Genomic DNA, 20,256 nt, shown 5'->3' on the forward strand with positions numbered 1-20,256 from the left:
ATTCAAAACTGTCTAAGTTTATGATGCTTAGGAAACAAAAAAAACTGCAAATGGTCACAAGAAGACATAAGCTATGCTTAACAATTCCTACAAATTTCTTCCAGTATCTCAGAAATTGTGACCTGCAGTTACACATAGTCCTGCAAACAGTGCAAAATATTTTCCATAATAAACAAGCCACGTGATACTCCAAAAATTAGTTTCTTCAAAACAGGAAAAAAAAAAGATACATTTTTAAAAGTTGAGTAGTTCTGGAATGGAGAATTTAATCTTCACTAAAAGTTTAAATTTTATTCCATTACATCTTACAAGAAGTTTTGTAGTTTTTCCCCTTCTGTGCTCCCTAGCTCAAGTACACCAAAATCCAAAAAAATTATGATGAAAACTAGTGAAAGTTTGATCTAAGGATACAGCAAACTGTATAAACTCTTCTGTATATATATGTATTATAATTTGTATCAAATATTAGCTCATAGCTAGATCTCTTCCTATATGCAAGGTACCTTGAGATTCTTACACAAAGCTTTACAAATTGACAAAATAGGGCAAGTAATATTACTGGAAATGAAGAAAAAAAATCATCAAATGATCCTCAAAGCTTACAGAGAGTACAACATAAATATCTGTAAGTAAGTGCATAAAAAGGTTCATCTGAAGAATTTCTGATGAGATATTCTTTTCCCAACAATTTTGGATAAGATCATTCCTAAATAACTTAGTGTTCTTTTCCTTATCATAGAACCACAGAATCAGAGGTTGGAAAAGACCTCTAAGATCAAGTCCAACCATCCACCCAACACCACCATGCCTGCTAAACTATATCCTGAAGTGCCACATCTACATGTTTTTTAAACACCTCCAGGGATGGTGACTCCACCACTTCCCTGGGCAGCCTATTCCAATGTCTGACCACTCTAATATATTTTCCTAATATCCAATCTAAACCTCCCCTGGTGCAACTTGAGGCTGTTTCCTCTTGTCCTATCGATAGTTACTTGGGAAAAGAGACCGACACCCACCTCGCTACAACCTCCCTTCAGGTAGTTGTAGAGAGCGATAAGGTCTTCCTTCAGCCTCCTCTTCTCCAGACTAAACAGCCCCAGTTCCCTCAGCCGCTCCTCATAAGACTTGTTCTCCAGACCCCTCACCAGCCTCGTTGTCCTTCTCTGGACATGCTCCATCAACTCAATGTCTTTCTTGTACTGAGGGGCCCAAAACTCAACACAGTATTCCAGGTGCGGCCTCACCAGTGCTGAGTACAGGGGGATGATCACTTCCCTAGTCCTGCTTAGCCACACTATTTCTGATACAAGCCAGGATGCCATTGGCCTTCTTGGCTACCTGGGCACGCTGCCTGTTCATATTCAGCTGGCTGTTGACCAACACCACAAGGTCCTTTTCCGTTGGGCAGCTTTCCAGGCACTCCTCCCCAAGCCTGTAGCGTTGCATGGGGTTGTTGTGACTCAAGTGCAGGACCTGGCACTTGGCCTTGTTGAACCTCATACAGTTGGCCTTGGCACATCAAACCAGCCTGTCCAGATCCCTCTGCAGAGCCTTCCTACCCTCAAGCAGATCCACACTCCCTCCCGACTTGGTGTCATCTGCAAACTTACTGAGGGGGCACTCAACCCCCTCATCCAGATCATTGATAAAGATGTTAAACAAGACCGGAACCAAAACTGAGCCCTGGGGAAAACCACTCGTGACCAGCCGCCAGCTGGATTTAACTCCATTCACCACCACTCTCTGGGCTCGGCCATTCAGCCAGTTCTTTACTCAGTGAAGAGTACATCCATCCAAAGCATGGGCAGCTAGCTTTTCCATAAGGATGCTGTGGGGAACAGTGTCAAAGGCCTTACTAAAGTCCAGGTAGATAGCATCCACAGCCTTTCCTTCGTCCACTAGGTGGGTCACCTGGTCATAGAAGGAGATCAGGTTGGTCAAGCAGGACCTGCCTTTCATGAAGCCATGCTGGCTGGGCCTGATCCCCTCATTGTCCTTCACATGCCCAGTGAGTGCACTCAGGATGAATCGCTCCATAATCTTCCCCGGCATCGAGGTCAGGCTGACAGGCCTGTAGTTCCAGGGATCCTCCTTCCGGCCCTTCTTGTAGATGGGTGTTACATTGGCGATCCTCCAGTCACCCGGGACCTCCCCTGTTAGCCAGGACTGCTGATAGATGATGAGGACTGGCTTGGCCAGCTCCTCCGCCAGCTCCCTCAGCACCCTTGGGTGGATCCCATCCAGCCCCATAGACTTGAAATTGTCCAGGTGGCATAGGAGGTCGTTAACTGCTTCCTCCTAGATTATGGGAGGTTTGTTCTGCACTCCTTCCCTAACTTCCAGCACTGGGGGCTGACTAACCTGGGGATAACCAGTCTGACTATTAAAGGCTGAGGCGAGAAGGCATTAAGGACCTCAGCCTTTTCCTCATCCTTGGTGGCAATGTTCCCCCCCGCATCCAATAAGGGATGGAGACTCTCCTTGGCCTTCTTTTTGTTGTTGATGTATTTGTAAAAACATTTTTTGTTGTCCCTTACAACAGTGGCCAGCCTGAGTTCTAGCTGGGCTTTTGCCTTTCTAATTTCCTCTCTGCACCACCTAACGAGACCCCTGTACTCCTCTTGAGTCGCCTGCCCTTTCTTCCATAGGTGGTAGACCCTCCTTTTCTTCCTGAGTCTCAGTGGGAGCTCCCTGTTCAGCCAGGCCAGTCGTCTTCCCCGCCAGTTTGTCTTGTGGCACATGGGGACAGCCTGCTCCTGTACCTTTAAGACTTCCTCCTTGAAGAATGTCCAGCCTGCCTGGACCACTTTGCCCTTCAGGACTCTCTCCCAAGGGTCCCTATCAACCAGCATCCTGAACAAGCCAAAGTCTGCCCTCCAGAAGTCCATGGTGGTGGTTTTGCTGACTCCCCTCTTAACTTCACCTCGAACCGAGAACTCTGTCATTTCATGGTCGCTAAGCCCAAGACGGCCTCCGACCACCACATCTCCCACCAGTCCTTCTCTGTTAGTAAACAGCAGGTCTAGCGAGGCACCTCCCCTGGTAGGCTCACTTACCAGCTGTGTCAGGAAGTTATCTTCCACACACTCCAGGAACCTCCTGGACTGCTTCCTCTCTGCCGTGTTGCATTTCCAGTAGATGTCCGGTAAGTTGAAGTCCCCCACGAGAACAAGGGCTAGCGATTGTGAGACTTCCGCCAGCCTCTTGTAGAAAACTTCATCTGCCTCTTCATCCTGGTTGGGTGGTCTATAACAGACCCCCAGCAGGATGTCTGCCTTGTTGGCTTTCCCCCTCATCTTTACCCATAAGCACTCGACCTTGTCATCACAATCGTCGAGCTCCATACAGTCAAAGCAGTCCCTAACATACAGAGCCACCCCACCACCTCTCTTTCCTCCCCTATCCCTTCTGAAGGGTTTACAGCCATCCATTGCAGCACTCCAGTCATAAGAGTCATCCCACCATGTTTCTGTGATGGCGACCAAGTCACAGCTGTCCTGCTGCACAATGGCTTCCAGCTCCTCCTGTTTGTTGCCCATGCTGCACGCATTGGTGTAGATGCACTTGAGCTGGGCTGTCGATCTCACTCCCGACACTGGCACGCCAAGCCTGGGCTCATCTCTAGTGAGCCTGGTTATATCCCCTTCCCCCTTCGAACCTAGTTTAAAGCCCTCTCAATGAGCCCCACCAGCTCATGGGCAAGGATCCTTTTTCCCCTTTGAGACAGCTGGACTCCATCTGTCACCAGCAGGCCCGGTGCTGTGTACACCTCCCCATGATCAAAGAAACCAAAATTCCACCCATGGCACCAGCCTCTGAGCCATCTGTTAATCAGGTGAGTTTTCCTGCCCCTTTCAGTGTTCTTCCCCACCATTGATGGGATTGAGGAAAACACCACCTGTGCCCCTGATCCTTATGGAATTCTGAGAAAAGATCAGACAAAAGCAGGAAGTCTTCTATGACTAAAAAGTTTATCTCAATGTTTTAGCAATGGGTTTAGTTCAACTGAAATTTCTTGGGTCTTTCTCAATTACGAGGCCATTATTTCAACCAGAAACCATTGAAGAAGCCCCATTCATTTCATGTTTGCATATACCACCCCAGAACAAAAGCAGACAAATTAGCAAAATGGAAGCTCAAGGAATTGAGCTTTAACTTGCCTACTGATATTTCCAATTCCTCAGAAATGCATACCTGTTAGAACTAGTTGATATTATTAAGGCTTTGAAGAGGTAAAGTTACCTTAGGATATTATATGGGAATGAGAACTTTGATGAGCTCACGTGTTTTGGAGCCATTCCTTTATTTTAGCACTTCAGGCAAGAATATATACTTAAAACTCATCCCTGAAAACAATAATCTGGACTACTGGAATTATTAGAAATTTCCCTGATTAGTCAGGTGAAAACAAATGCAGCACAAGGAATTGCAAGATCCCCAAAGGAAAAGAGGGGGAGGGGAAGGGGAGGGGGAGTTTTGTAGGGTGCTGACTTTGTAGTTGTTCCTTTTGTTGTTGTTTAACGTTTGCATATTCCGTGATTAAGTAAATCATTATTACTCGTAGTAAATACGAGAAGTCATGTAACTAAGCATTATTTTATTACAGAATTCCAATTTCTTCCGAACAGCAAAGCGAGTGGGAAAACTAAAAATGCTGCATTTTGAGCTTCTCAGCTCAAATGCACACCGTGGCACTTGGGATAAACAGGGTACCTTTTCAGATGTGAATTAGCACACAAGATGAAAGTATTTCAAATACCCAATCACTTTTGAAACTGAGACTACACCACCAGCATTTCAGGTAAAGTGAAGTCCTTCTCTACCCCTATTTTTCTCCCCATCGCAATTTGCTCATGCTGCACCCTTGGCCAGTCAACTTGATTGAGGAGCTATACTGTAAGAACCAATTTTTGAAGTACACTGGGGTTCTGAAAAGACTGAGGGCAATTAAACAAACAAGCAACAACAACAACAAAAACCCCAACCAACCACATATACTGACAGGCCATTTGAGTGATCAGGTTGACAAGGCAGCCCGAAAACAGTTGTGTTGTGGCATACAAACGGCAGCAAATTGCAAAAGAGGAATAAGAACACACCACCAGGGGCAAAGAGTAAAGGGGAAGAGTGGGAATTTCTTAATCAGACTTCAGAAAGCTGGAGACAGCCTAATAAGTACCACACCCTTCATCTGAGAGGATGGCTTAATTAGAAGCCTTTTTCAGAGTTGAAAGACTAAGTAAGCTTGGGTTAGGGAAAAGGCATACACAGCTTGAAACTCTGGCTCCAAATTGGCTAGGATGATTTCAAACGTTACAGGCCTTCCCTTATGGACCTTCTATGGATAGTTTTAAGATTACAATTTCTATCAAATGATTAAATAAAACCTTTTTACTATGTCTTTACTACTCCCTAATCTCTCTTCTTGTTTCCATTACAGTATTTGAATTTACATGTGGGGTTTTTTTTTCTAATGAAAATTGAAAAGGTAGTAAAAAATAAAGACCAAAATGACTTAAAAGCTGAAAAGAATTCTTAGCTTCTCAAAAATAAGCCTATAAAGATGATTTATTACAATGTAAAAATACATTAACATGAAGTAAGTGTAGGGTATTACAGGTCCCTGCAGTTCAGCAAAGAAAAGCAAAAAGGAATAAAACATAAATGTTCAAGCAGTCTTTCTAATTGTGAGGATAATTTAATCTTACACTAGATCAAGGCAAGTGGTAGACTGTCCACCTTTCAGTTTTCTCACATAACAAAACTGGATTTCATATGGGAACTGATTAATGAAATCAAATGGCATGTAAAAGAAAAGGAAGACAAAGCAGACTAATAGCCTCTTTGGTCTAGAATGCCAACATGCATTCATTTGATTATACAGTACAATCTTTCTTCCTCTTTTAAGATTACTACAAGGATTTTATAAGAGAATTATCAGTTTGGAAGATGTTTGTTTAGTTATTATGATTTGGGAAATAAATTAGAAGTTTAATGCAAGAAGAGTTCAGAAGATTTAAATTTTTCGCTAAGAAAGGTATTTTATTCTGGTTTTTAAGCATTCAATTTTATTTTTTAATAAAGAATGAGAGACAGGAATTAAGTTCTAAAATCATCTGAAAAAAACTCAAAGGCTGATACAAAGTCTTTAGAAGCACGCTACTAAGACCTAAAGTGTCTAAGTCTAAAGAAATATCTGCTTGGGAAAAGACAAGAATAAAATAGTGGAAGTTCTAAACTGTAACAGACATCGACAAAATGTCTAGGTTTATCTAATATGTTATTAGCTCTATTCAACGTAAAAACACAGATTTTCATTGATGGCTTCTCAGGAGCATTTAAGGCTGGAGTTTAAAAAGCACTCAGGGCTTTAAACTGGGTTTGAAGGGGGAAGGGGACATCGCCCAGCTCACTAGGGATGAGCCCTGGCGTGGCATGCCAGTGTCAGGGGGGAGATCGACAGCCCAGCTCAAGTGCGTCTACACCAATGCACGTAGCATGGGCAATAAACAGGAGGAGCTGGAAGCCATTGTACAGCAGGACGGCTATGACTTGGTTGCTGTCACAGAAACGTGGTGGGACAACTCGCATGACTGGCATGCTGTCGTGGATGGCTACAGACTCTTTAGGAAAGACAGGCCAACAAGGAGAGGTGGTGGAGTTGCTCTGTATGTGAGGGAGCAACTGGAATGCATTGAGCTTGGCCTGGGGGTGGACGAAGAAGGCGTAGAGAGCTTATGGGTTAGAATTAAGGGACAGCCTCATATGGGTGATGTTATTGTGGGTGCGTACTACAGGCCACCTCACCAGGAGGAGGAAGTTGATGAGGCCTTCTACAGGCAGCTGCAAGCAGCCTCACAATCACAGGCCCTGGTTCTCATGGGGGACTTCAACCACCCTGACATCAGCTGGGAAGACCATACAGCTAGGCAGGCGCAATCCAGGAGGTTCCTACAGAGCATCGATGATAACTTTCTGATGCAAGTGGTGGAGGAACCAACAAGGAAAGGTGCTCTGCTGGACCTTGTGTTAACAAACAAGGAGGGACTGGTGGAGGATGTGAAGGTCGGAGGTAGACTCGGCTGCAGTGACCATGAAATGGTGGAGTTCAGGATCCTGCGTGGAGGAAGCAGGGCAATAAGCAGGATCAAAACCTTGGACTTCAGGAGAGCTAACTTTGGCCTCTTCAAGGAGCTACTGGGAGGAATCCCGTGGGTCAGGGATCTCGAAGGCAGGGGGGTCCAAGAGAGCTGGTCGCTCTTTAAACATCACTTCCTCCATGCTCAGGAGCGGTGCATCCCCCTGAGAAAGAAATCTAGCAAAGGAGGCAGGAGACCTGCATGGTTAAACAAGGAGCTTCTAGTGGAGCTCAGGAGGAAGAGAAAGGTCCATGGAATGTGGAAAGAGGGGCAGGACACTTGGGAAGAGTACAGGAATGTGGTCAGAGCATGCAGGGATGCAGCGAGGAAGGCCAAGGCCCACCTGGAATTGAAGCTGGCAAGGGATGCCAAAGACAACAAGAAGGGCTTCTTCAACTACATCAGCACCAAAAGGAAGACTAGGGACAATGTGGGGCCGCTGCTGAATGAGGCAGGTGTCCTGGTGACAGAGGATGCAGAGAAGGCAGAGCTACTGAATGCCTTCTTTGCTACAGTCTTCAGTGCCAAGGCCGGCCCTCAGGAATCCCAGGCTCTGGAGGCAAGAGAGGAAGCCTGCAGAAAGGATGACCTTCCCTTGGTCAAGGAGGACTGTGTGAGGGATCGCTTAAGCAATCTGGACGCCCACAAATCCATGGGCCCCGATGGAATGCACCCACGAGTACTGAGGGAGCTGGTGGATGTCACTACTGAGCCACTCTCCTTCATCTTTGAAAGGTCCTGTGTGGGAAACCATATAACTTGAGACAGAACAGCACTGTCTCATGACCCTGAAGGATCAGCGCATCCTGTGCCTCCCTTCTCTGTTCTCATGAGATAAGCTGTTTTCACACATCCAGCTGCAAAAGATCCTGGAAAACAGCAACCATGAACTGGCATCCGCAAAGCCACGAATAAAAGCTGATTGGCTCTAGTAACTATTGTATTAGTATATAAGGTATTCACTTGAGCAATAAAGGGATTCCGATTGAGCATAGATTGGGGTCCGTGACGTCCAGGCAGTTATTACTTCCAGAAATTATTATTTAATATTTATATTGCAATGATGTCCAGAAGTACCAATTCAAATCACCTTAAAATCCACTGTTCAAGTCACTACCTGAGCACTTAATGAGAAGAAGCCTGGAGGCCTTTCAGTCTAGCTCTTGGAAAAGTGGAAACACAGGAACATAATGAATAACAGGAGTAAGAACAGGAAAAAGCAGCAATAAAACCTTGGTACTCTGAAAAACTATGTATACATTGTTCAGACCATTGAACTCTTGAAAGGGGCAAACATAGAGGTGGCTGTCTCACCAACTGTTCTTTCAGTTTAGCTGCATGTTGTTGCAGTATTTACTAATGTTGCTGTTCAAATGTAAAAATAGAGATTTGAATGAGAGAAGGTTGGACTTGGTGTCTACTTTGAAACTGGTAGTAAAGCATTTGTTTAAACTTTCAATGGGATCACTTGCATAGTCTCACTTGAAAGACTCATTACGTAACTATATTTTGTACTTTGTGCACTTAATCTGTAATTATATGGTAACTGGGATACCAACTCTGGGAATTAATGTTACCAAGGACTCTGTTGAAGCTGTAATCTAAATACTGTCTTAATATTTATAGCACTTTTAAATCCCTGGGATAATCCTGGTATTTTCTTAATTTGTACAGATATTTGTATCTTCACTATACAAAAAGTCTTCGGGAGCTGTGGTCTAGCTAGCTATAGTTTTAGCAGAGTTTGGATAGGCTTTTGTTTTTGATGGCTAAAACTGTAAGTGAAATAGTATCTTACACTGAAACAGTACAACTACGGTAGATTCACCATGGGAGCAACAGTTGCTACAAATTTCCCACACCCACCTGTTTCCCTGCTGCATTAATAAAGTATTAAGCAATTCGCAGTAAACATCTTCATATTAAAAAAAGTTATGGTAATTCATGCATAAAACAGGTGCCTTGGAGAGTTCATGATGGAGGACATCAGTTATAGAGAGGCATTCATATTAATTATGATAAAGATACATTATTGGGTATTAGATAGGAATGATCAATTGTTCCCATGAGATAAAATATTAGTAATTTTATTATAGCACTGGTGTAGTGCACTATAGTCAGAAATTCTAAATCTGTTGTCAGTGCATTTAACTTGAGGGGCTGAAGTTCTCATACTTGGCCTTAGTCCAAAGGTGAGTCATTTGAAGAAAATGGCTTATCTGAATAAGAAAAAATGGAGGTGATTTAATGTTTTGGGAAATATATATATGTATATAATTTTATGTGGGAAACCGTATAACTTGAGACAGAACAGCACCGTCTCATGACCCTGAAGGATCAGCGCATCCTGTGCCTCCCTTCTCTGTTCTCATGAGATAAGCTGTTTTCACGCATCCAGCTGCAAAAGGTCCTGGAAAACAGCAACCGTGAACTGGCATTCGCAAAGCCACGAATCCAAAGCCAACTGGCTCTAGTAACCATTGTATTAGTATATAAGGTATTCACTTGAGCAAGAAAGGGATTCTGATTGAGCATAGATTGGGGTCCGTGAAGTCTTCACCAGAAATGGCACCCGAACGTGGGTATTCGGACACAAAGATATTTGGATATAAAGATATTCAGAATTCAAGATCATTACCGGTGGTGAACTGCAGCTGGGACCAAGAGGGAAGACATATGCACGTATGCGCACACACAAGAGGAGGCATCACCCTTCGCTGGAACAATTGAGGTGAGCAGCTGCGGAAATTATGAGCTGGGACAGTCAGCTACAAGGGAGCAAAAGCTCCATCAAGAGATTTTACAGAGAATTTTGAAAGAACAAGGGTTTGCAGTATCAGTTACAAAGTTGGTTAAATTGTTAGTTTGGATAAGAGACTATTGCTTGTGGTACCCTTCCTCAGGTTCATATGATAGCTCGTTGTGGGCAAAGGTGGGGGAGGAATTGCAGATGAAAAAGGACTTGCAGCTTGAAGTCCCTGAGGAAATCATTATTACTTGGAAAACAGTGTATACAGCTTTAAATGCTCTAAAACCCGCAGAAACTCTCTTACAAGCATCAGCTGCCCCTCCTTCGTTCTCGCAAAAGCAGGAACAGACCGAGCTGCAGTCTTTTGAAACATTTAGTCCTGCGTACGATAAAACCCCTAACTCAACACAGGGAATGCGGGGGGTAGATCCGCCAGAACCTGACGATCCTTTGGATCCCGGGGAAATAGACACCGAGGACGGATCTGATTTATACCCACCGCTAACTCCGGTAAAGGTTACGGCAACCCCCGCCCCCACAGCAGATGGAATTTTACAGGCACAACGACAAAAATCACTGTTGCGTATGTCACTTATAAAACCACCCCCTTTTGCTCCTAAAACGCTCCCTTCTGCTCCTACACCCCCCCCCCTTTGGCTCACAGAATCACAGAATGGTAGGGGTTGGAAGGGACCTCTGTGGGTCATCTAGTCCAACCCTCCTGCCGAAGCAGGGTCACCTACAGTAGGCAGCACAGGACCTTGTCCAGGCGGGTCTTGAATATCTCCAGAGAAGGAGACTCCACAACCTCCCTGGGCAGCCTGCTCCAGGGCTCCGTCACCCTCAGAGGGAAGAAATTCTTCCTCATGTTCAGACGGAACGTCCTGTGCTTCAGTTTGTGCCCACTGCCCCTTGTCCTGTTGCTGGGCACCACTGAAAAGAGCTTGGCCCCATCCTCCTGACACCCACCCTTCAGATATTTGTAAGTATATATTAGGTCCCCTCGCAGCCTTCTCTTCTTCAGGCTGAACAAGTCCAGCTCCCTCAGCCTCTCCTCGTAGGAGAGATGTTCCAGTCCCCTCACCATCCTTGTAGCCCTCCGCTGGACTCTCTACAGTAGCTCTTCATCTTTCTTGAACTGGGGAGCCCAGAACTGGACACAGTACTCCAAATGGGGCCTCACTAGGGCAGTGTAGAGGGGAAGGAGAACCTCCGTCGACCTGCTGGCCACACTCCTCCTAATGCACCCCAGAATGCCATTGGCCATCTTGGCAGCCAGGGCACACTGCTGGCTCATGGTCAACTTGTCATACACCAGCACACCCAGGTACCTCTCTGCAGAGCTGCTCTCCAGCAGGTCCACCCAGAGCCTGTACTGGTGCATGGGGTTGTTCCTCCCCAGGTGCAGGACCCTGCATTTGCCTTTGTTGAACCTCATCAGGTTCCTCTCTGCCCAACTTTCCAGCCTGTCCAGGTCTCGCTGAATGGCAGCACAGCCTTCTGGTGTATCTACCACATCTCCCAGTTTGGTGTCATCAGCAAACTTGCTGAGGGTACATTCTAACTCTTCATCCAGGTCATTGATGAAGAAGTTGAACAAGGCTGGGCCCAGTACTGACCCCTGGGGGACACCACTAGTTACAGGCCTCCAACTAGACTCAGCGCCGCTGATGACAACCCTCTGAGTTCTGCCATTCAGCCAGTTCTCAGTCCACTTCACCGACCACTCATCCAGCCCACACTTCCTGAGCTTCCTTAGGAGGATGTTATGGGAGACTGTGTCGAAAGCCTTGCTGAAGTCAAGGTAGACAACATCCACTGCTCTCCCCTCATCTACCCAGCCAGTCATGCCATCGTAGAAAGCTATCAGATTGGTCAGGCATGATTTCCCCTTGGTGAATCCATGCTGACTACTCCTGATAAGCTTCTTTTCCTCCACTTGTTTGTTGATGACCTCCAGGATAAGCTGCTCCATCACCTTTCCCGGGATGGAGGTGAGGCTGACCGGCCTGTAGTTCCCTGGGTCCTCCTTCTTGCCCTTTTTGAAGACTGGAGTGACATTGGCCTTTCTCCAGTCCTCGGGCACCTCTCCTGTCCTCCAGGACCTCTCAAAGATGATGGAGAGTGTCTCAGCAATGACATCCGCCAGCTCCCTCAGCACTCGTGGGTGCATTCCATCGGGGCCCATGGATTTGTGGACGTCCAGATTGCTTAAGCGATCCCTCACACAGTCCTCCTCGACCAAGGGAAAGTCGTCCTCTCTGTAGGCTTCCTCTCTTACCTCCGGGGCCTGGGATTCCCGAGGGCCTGCCTTGGCACTGAAGACTGTAGCAAAGAAGGCATTCAGTAGCTCTGCCTTCTCTGCATCCTCTGTCACCAGGACACCCGCCTCATTCAGCAGCAGCCCCACATTGTCCCTAGCTTTCCTTTTGGTGCTGATGTAGTTGAAGAAGCCCTTCTTGTTTTTGACATCCCTTGCCAGCTTCAATTCCAGGTGGGCTTTGGCCTTCCTCGTTGCATCCCTGCATGCTCTGACCACATTCCTGTACTCTTCCCAAGTGTCCTGCCCCTCTTTCCACATTCCATGGACCTTTCTCTTCCTCCTGAGCTCCGCTAGAAGCTCCTTGTTTAACCATGCAGGTCTCCTGCCTCCTTTGCTAGATTTCTTTCTCAGGGGGATGCACCGCTCCTGAGCATGGAGGAAGCGATGTTTAAAGAGCGACCAGTACTCTTGGACCCCCCTGCCTTCGAGAGCCTTGGCCCACGGGATTCCTCCCAGTAGCTCCTTGAAGAGGGCAAAGTTAGCCCTCCTGAGGTCCAAGGTTTTGATCTTGCTTATTGCCCTGCTTCCTCCATGCAGGATCCTGAACTCCACCATTTCATGGTCACTGCAGCCGAGTCTACCTCCGACCTTCACATCCTCCACCAGTCCCTCCTTTTTTGTTAATACAAGGTCCAGCAGAGCGCCTTTCCTTGTTTCCTTGTTGGTTCCTCCACCACTTGCATCAGAAAGTTAGCATCCTCCTACACAGCCTCTGACTCGTATGGGACCATTGAATGTTGTCGGACAGTCGAACGTATTGTTAGATAAATGTAGGATTGACGCGCTCTGCAAAGGAGATGTTTCTATCCTTAAAGCTATGCCTGTAGTATATAAGCCTAACCAAGCCCCAGAGTGTGCTTATTTACCATACGAGTTTATTAAGGAAGTTCGGAAATCCATACGAGAATATGGTCTCCAGGGTTCGTTACTATGAACCTCATACAGGCTATAGGAGAATCTTCTGTCATGACCCCTTCTGATTGGCGATCAGTACTTAGAATGGTTCTATCATCTGCACAATATACTGTCTGGGCATCAGAATATAAGGAACTTGTAATTGTGCAAGTTATGGAGAATATTTCTGCTGGATTAGGTATTGGAGAAAACGAGTTGCTGGGTCAAGATAATTACGCCACGGGGGGAGCACAAGCAACACTGCCAAGACCAGTATTTATGCAAGCCGCGGATTTAACTCTCAGGGCCTTGCGAAAGGTGCCAGACCTTGGCCGGTGAGAAATGTCTTTCGTATCAATTCGACAGGGATCTCGGGATCCCTATGTTCAGTTTTTAGATCGGTTACAAACTGCTATTATGAGGCAAATTGAACAAGAGGAAGCCGCTGAGATCTTGCAATTTGAGCGTGCAACCGAAAAAGTACAACAGGGTCCCTCTACAACAGTCGGCGTACCCGACCTGAGATCAAAGCAGGGTGAACTCCAGCCTAAAGCCGTGCAGTCCCTCCAACGCAGCACAGCCGCAGCGCCGGGCCGGGTCTGGCCGCAGCGCCAGCGGTCACCACACCGGACGGGTCAGCGAACCGGACACTGCTGGGGCCTGTGGCCCCCCCCGGGCCGCGCCTGCCGCGCGCCGCCCCTTCCCGCCGGCGGGCTCCCCTCGCTCGGCAACCGGCGGCGCGGCGCGGCCCGGCCCAGCCCGGCGGCAGCGCGCCGTGACCCAGCAGCGGGGACGCGCCGGGGCCTCCGCGACGGGCCCAGCTGCGCGCAAGCCCGCGCCGGCCCGACAAAGGGCGGGTGGCGAGCCTTCCTCCGCTGCTTCCTCCTCCCCCGGCCCCCCCGGCGCGCGCGCCCGGCGCGGCCCGACCCGGAAGCGGCGCGACGAGAACCGTTTTCCTGACATTCAAGCCCTTGGCTCGAAAAAGTGTGTGCAGTTCAGTTACTGCAGCAGAACGCCTTGTGGACAAGCAGCTGGCATTAGGTCACCTGGTACCATCTACTAGTCCATGGAACACCCCTAGATTTGTCATTCCAAAAAAGTCTGGTAAATGGAGATTATTACAAGCTCTGCAGGCTATAAATGCAGTGATGAGCCCAATGCAGCCACTACAGCCTGGTGTCCCTAACCCAGCTATGATCCCAGAAGATTGGCCTCTTTTTGTGACTGATTTAGAGGACTGGGTTTTTACAAATTTTTTACACCCTGATGATTGTGCTCATTTTGCATTTTCTGTGCCTTCAATTAGCAACAGTAAACCTACGCAGCGATACCATTGGGTCATTCTGCCACAAGGCACGATGAATAGCCCCACGATTTGCCAGGTAGTCATGGATGCAGCGCTAAAAGAAGTGCGGCAATCTTTTAAACAGATTTACTTATATCACTATATGGACGACATCCTCCTTGCTGCTGAAACACAAAATGTGCTGCTCATTGCTTTCGCTAAATTAGAATCGTCATTAAAGATCTACGGGTTACAGATAGCCCCGGAAAAGGTGCAGACAGAGCAGCCCTGGAAGGATCTAGGATGGAAACTCTTTACTTCACGAGTGTTCCCACAACCATTGCGTATTGTTGAGCAGGCCACCACTCTTCATGATCTACAAAAATTAATTTGGTACGACCCCTTTTGGGCATTACGACTGAAGAGTTGTCCCCTCTATTTACCTTGTTGAAAGGGGACTCAGATTTGTTATCTTCCAGGAGATTGACGCCAGAAGCAAAAACTGTCTTGCAGAAAGTTTCAGATAAAATCACAACTGCCTTTGCCTCCAGAATCAATGTCAAGTTACCAATAGATTTGTATATAATTCATGCTTTTTTCCAGCCTTATGCTCTTTTAGGTCAGTGGTGTGTTAACATGCAGGAGTTGAAGACTCTGGAATGGATCTTTTTCTCTCATATGCCCATGAAAACATTAACCACAAAGGTAGACATGATAGTGTCCTTAATAGCACAAGGTCAGAATCGCTGTCAGCAATTGACAGGACGTGATCCTGATGCTATTTACCTGCTGCTGGCTAAAGATGACTTTGTGGTATTAAACAGGGAATCCTTATCGCTGCAAGCCGCTCTAGCTGATTATTTGAATGACATACGTTATACCCTTCCACAACATAAGCTGTTACACTCCCTCTCTCAAATTCCGTTGCAGCCAAAGAATTGATGTGTTCCTATTAAAGGAGCACGAACAGTGTTTCTGGACGGATCAGGGAAAACGCATGGTTTTGTTTGTGTTTTGTTTGTTTTTGTTTGTGGTTGTGTGGAAACAAACAGATTCGTCAGATTGGCAATCATCTATTTTAATCGTTGAAGGATCCACACAAATTGTTGAACTATCAGCGGCCTTGCACGCCTTTGAATTGTTTTCGACTGAACCACTCAATGTTGTCGCAGATTCTGCATATGTTGTGGGTATTGTTCAACGCATTGAAGATGCAATGATAAAAGAGGTCAATAACAAACAACTTTTTTCCTTGCTATTGAAATTAGCTTCACTACTTAAGAATCATGTACATTTATATTTTATAATACATATACGGTCACATACTACTCTACCAGGACCAATAACTGAAGGAAATGCTGTAGCAGATAAATTGACAATGGCAGCAGTACTGCCGCGCAGTTTTGAGCAAGCCCGATTATCTCACGACTTCTTTCATCAAAATGCCTCTTCCTTGCGTAAACAATTTGCTTTGTCCCGAGGGCAAGCCACAGAAATTGTCCGTGCGTGCCCTGATTGTCAACGTATTACACCCGTATCATCATATACAGGAGTGAACCCTCGTGGTTTACAAACTAATGAGTTGTGGCAGAGTCATGTTACACATATATCAACATTTGGTCGACTGCGTTATGTACATGTGCCGGGTCTCAGCATCCGTGAAAGGACGGGAACGACTCTCACACGCATTGCTAAGATACACAGTCGGAACACTTTATTCTCCCACTTGTGCAGTTATATGCATTTACCACATCTGTACACACGATTACGCTTACATCGGATAGGCTACAGACACAAATCACATGCTGTTCACACGCCCCACATTCCCTTATAATTGGTAACTATGCACTAACACTAATAGCAACAGACTGCCTCCACGTCCTTGAACACATCTTATTTTGCTAACCCACACCATGTGCGCTATCAGAGATCCACTCAGGATGATCCTATTACATGGGGAAAACTGAAAAAATTACAGCAAACGCAAGTACTCTGACAGCTGCAGTGGGTGCACCACCCACTCCGATTAATACATTTTTTGGCATATTTGGCAGTTATCTCCCACAACAGCTCTTTGTATAACGAAGCAATCTTGGAGGACACGGTATACGGGATCTTAGAACTGAGTTTGCGCAGAAGCAAAGGTCAACCAGCAGACACCGTGAGGAAAAGTATGAACCTTCATCTGAGGGCTCCCGACAACTGCCCAGAGGTGCCAACAGACATGTGCAAAGGATATTAATATATGCAAAGCAAAACAAAACAAAACAACAACAAAAAACCCTAAAAAGGGGAAAATGATAAGCACTTTTCGGAAATGTAATGATTATGTATGTTAACATTGCATAAATATCTAGTAGTTGTGTCTTTTCAGTCCGCACATTTGGGCAGAACTATCCCCTGTGCATCCACTACTGCAGTAAAGAATGCCTGCTTTCTAGAACTCCAAAATTAAGTTTTAGAGAGTGAATTATTTTGCCGCTTTCCGGTAACAGATTTTGGCACCCCAGATGGGACCCTGCTCTTGGACATCAGCGGTCTAAGGGATCACAGGACCTCCAGCCGGCACCGAGGGATTCTCAGGGAGAACCTCCAATCCCTGGACCGAGAAGTTCTGAGCAAGGACCATCAATAAGGTAAAGGCATTCTTCCAGTATTATTTCTTGTTGCCTGCCCGTCAGTCGTAGCAAAAGCTTCACAGCATTGGGCTATATCCCCAGGGAGAAGGGAAAGTACCCTTCCTAAAACAGAATTGAAAAGAAAGTACTCTTCCTGAAACCGAGGCTCAGGAATTTGTCTGTTAAATGTTGAATATTATTGTAAGTCCCTGTCTTCTGGTAAGTCTCTGTCTATTTGTAATATTTGGATTTATGTTGAAAACTTGGTGTGCCTGTGCGTGTGCGGTCGCGACTATGATTGTGTGGTTTTGTGTGTTTGTTGTCATAGCGTTTGTATTTCTGTGATCTGATGGATTTATTTGGTTTCTGTGATCTAACAGAACTTAGTCTGGACTAAGTAACTGCTTTTGCGTCTTCCGGTTTGGTGAGTTCTGCAGGTATTGATTATTTCTGGTTTTTGACTTTAGACTGTTGTATCTGGATTCTGATTTCTCGGGGCTGCAGAAGCATTCGATGCAGCAGGGAATAGATGGGCTGAAGTTTGCAGATTTATGCTTTTATGTACATTGATTTTAGCCTGTATAGTTAATGAGTTATGCCTTTAGATACATTGATCTTAGCCTAAGTGATTAATACGAATATCCGATACTAACTGTTATGGATGTCTGTATGTGTGATGAGTATACTTACAACCCAAGCGCAAATTTACTGAGCTCATATCATTGATCCGCCATTATTTCGACTCCTGACATGGTGGGATGCATCCCCTCCAATTGGAAATAATGATATGTTGTGGTCAGGCAGTGCTTGGGTCCCACCATCCACACAGAAAGAAAATTGGATGCAAGTAAATCAATCTACACCCATATGTTAGATAACAGATTTGCCATCAATATGTACCATTATTAGGATAATTTGATCTTTCTTTACACCCAGCAGGTTATGGTATGCACTTCACATCTATATGTCTTCTATTAGCATTTGTGTTCTTACATCTATTTTTAGTGTTGCAGTTTGTGTAGGCCTCAATGAGAAGACTGTAGAAGGCTGAAGGCCGAATTATGTCAGCTCTTATCATCAACAGTGTCTGGCTCTTTGGGGAGATGTGAGAAACCATATACCTTGAGACAGAACAGCACTGTCTCATGGCCCTGAAGGACCAGCGCATCCTGTGCCTCCCTTCTCTGTTCTCATGAGATAAGCTGTTTTCACACATCCAGCTGCAAAAGATCCTGGAAAACAGCAACTGTGAACTGGCATCCACAAAGCCACAAATCCAAAGCTGATTTGCTCTAGTAACTATTGTATTAGTATATAAGGTATTCACTTGAGCAATAAAATGATTCTGATCGAGCACAGATTGGGGTCCTTGCAATCATTCACCACAATTTTAGTTTTTACAAACTCTGATGGTTATATTTAATGCAGTTTAATTATTTAAATTTAGTCATAGATATAGTCCCCAAAGAGGACTGTATGCTCTGTAAAGATGGACAGAGGATTCATAGATAAGTAAAAAAACATTAAATAGATATTATTACCCTAGTAGAAATGCACGCTTATTTTCTATATCTGGATACAAATTGGATACTCAAACATAGAATGACTATACACAAACGTTTAAAATAAATAACAGTATCATTATAGTGGACTTCTATAAATGTGATGAACTGTATATTTTGTTGCTAAAGATTAAACCATCTTCATCCAAAGCCTTGTAAGAAACTGAACAAAGCAACTAATGATCCTGAACAGGAAATATCAATTGGAGTTACTTTCAGGGACTGGTGAGGGTTTAAAGGACTTTTCTAGTTGTATGCTAAAATCAGGGGCAGGTCAATATTAACCTGACATACTATTTTCTTTTGCTGTTCAGTGGCTCATGTAAAATGGCATTTTTTAGCATGTTGTCCATTTCTCAGTAAACAGATTATCATAATAAAACATGATCCCAGCTTAGTTAGTGGCAGTCCCAGTAGAAAAGCCAGGGGTTAAATGGGCGTGAAAATAAAACTACCTCTGTCCTTAGATGTGGTCTCTGCAGAACACAATTAAGGAGCATAAGGTGAGCAGCATGTGCAAATCCACCCTGCTGTCAGCTTTGTGCACTGTTTTGTGGCTGAGCAGAACTTCAAGCTCTAGGACTGTTAAAATGGCATATTGCTTACACAACAGGTTATCAAATACCTATTATTTCAAACAAACAAGGAAATTAAACAGAAAAACATTTTCATGAATGTACTGTTGAGATCTAATAAACATGAATATTGAAGTCATGTGACCTACAATAAACCCATTGGCTGCTTTTCAAACATATTTGTTCATTACTATGTTACAGTTAACAGCATTTTCAGTAACATAATGTTGTACTGGGGGGTTGAAATATTTGGAGAAAAAATAAAACTGTATTCTAGGATTTATGTGAAACAGTGTGAGTATTTATGTGGCTTTAATTGTTGTTTGCATCAAAGTTTAATATAACATATTCAAACATTGTGTTTAGATGGAGGTTGTTAGGTTTTTTTTCCCAGATGTGTTTGTTCTCCCAATTCCTGGTAACTGAAAGTTAGGGAGCATAAGGCACAATGAAGTGGCAGCCACTGGGATGGCCAGGAACGTAAGACATCAAATGCCTTATACATGATCAATCGCTTCAGCGATTTGGATACAGTATGTGCAATTATTAAATTAGGAATCTGAGCTGCTTATGCCAGAGGAAAAATTTTTCATGTGGGATTAAATTTGTCTGGGCAACTGACGTGCTCCTGCAGAAGACAAACTATGCCAAAAACGCGGGGGGAAAACAGCGACACCTGTACCCTAGAGCAGAGGTCCCCTCAGTCCTGTGTGGTTACCGGGACAGGAAGGGCCCCCGCCGCGGCCTGGCACGGCCCGGCCCGCGGACAAGCCCCATCCCAGTCCCCGGCCTGGGCCGCACTTCGATCAGAGGCGGATGGACCCGTTACGCGGCCCCGGGACACATCCCCTCTGCAGCGCGCCACTCCCACCTCTCCCTGTCAGCTCTCCCGGGCCGGGCCACCCCCTGCCCTCACAACCGTGCCCCCGTCCCTGCCCCCCCAGCCCCCATCTCGCCTCGTTCCTACACAACGTGCTCCCGCCCCCCGCTGAGCGCCATTGGCTGCGGCGGCCCATCCCTCACGACGCCCCTGGTTCGGGATTGCCTGCGCCGCGGCTCAGCCTCGCACCAATGCGGAGAGGTCAGTGGGGCCCGGTGATAGCGGTAC

General features: G+C 45.7%; 1 protein-coding gene across 1 annotated transcript in view; it reads right to left on the minus strand.

Moving 5' to 3' along the window:
- Positions 1–20,256, minus strand: part of LOC142365623 (small glutamine-rich tetratricopeptide repeat-containing protein beta-like) — a 145,692-nt gene that overhangs the window by 125,265 nt on the left and 171 nt on the right. The gene's annotated exons all lie outside the window — the stretch shown is intronic.

The sequence above is a fragment of the Opisthocomus hoazin genome, chromosome W, assembly GCF_030867145.1.
Source record: "Opisthocomus hoazin isolate bOpiHoa1 chromosome W, bOpiHoa1.hap1, whole genome shotgun sequence".
Taxonomy (NCBI): Eukaryota; Metazoa; Chordata; class Aves; order Opisthocomiformes; family Opisthocomidae; genus Opisthocomus; species Opisthocomus hoazin.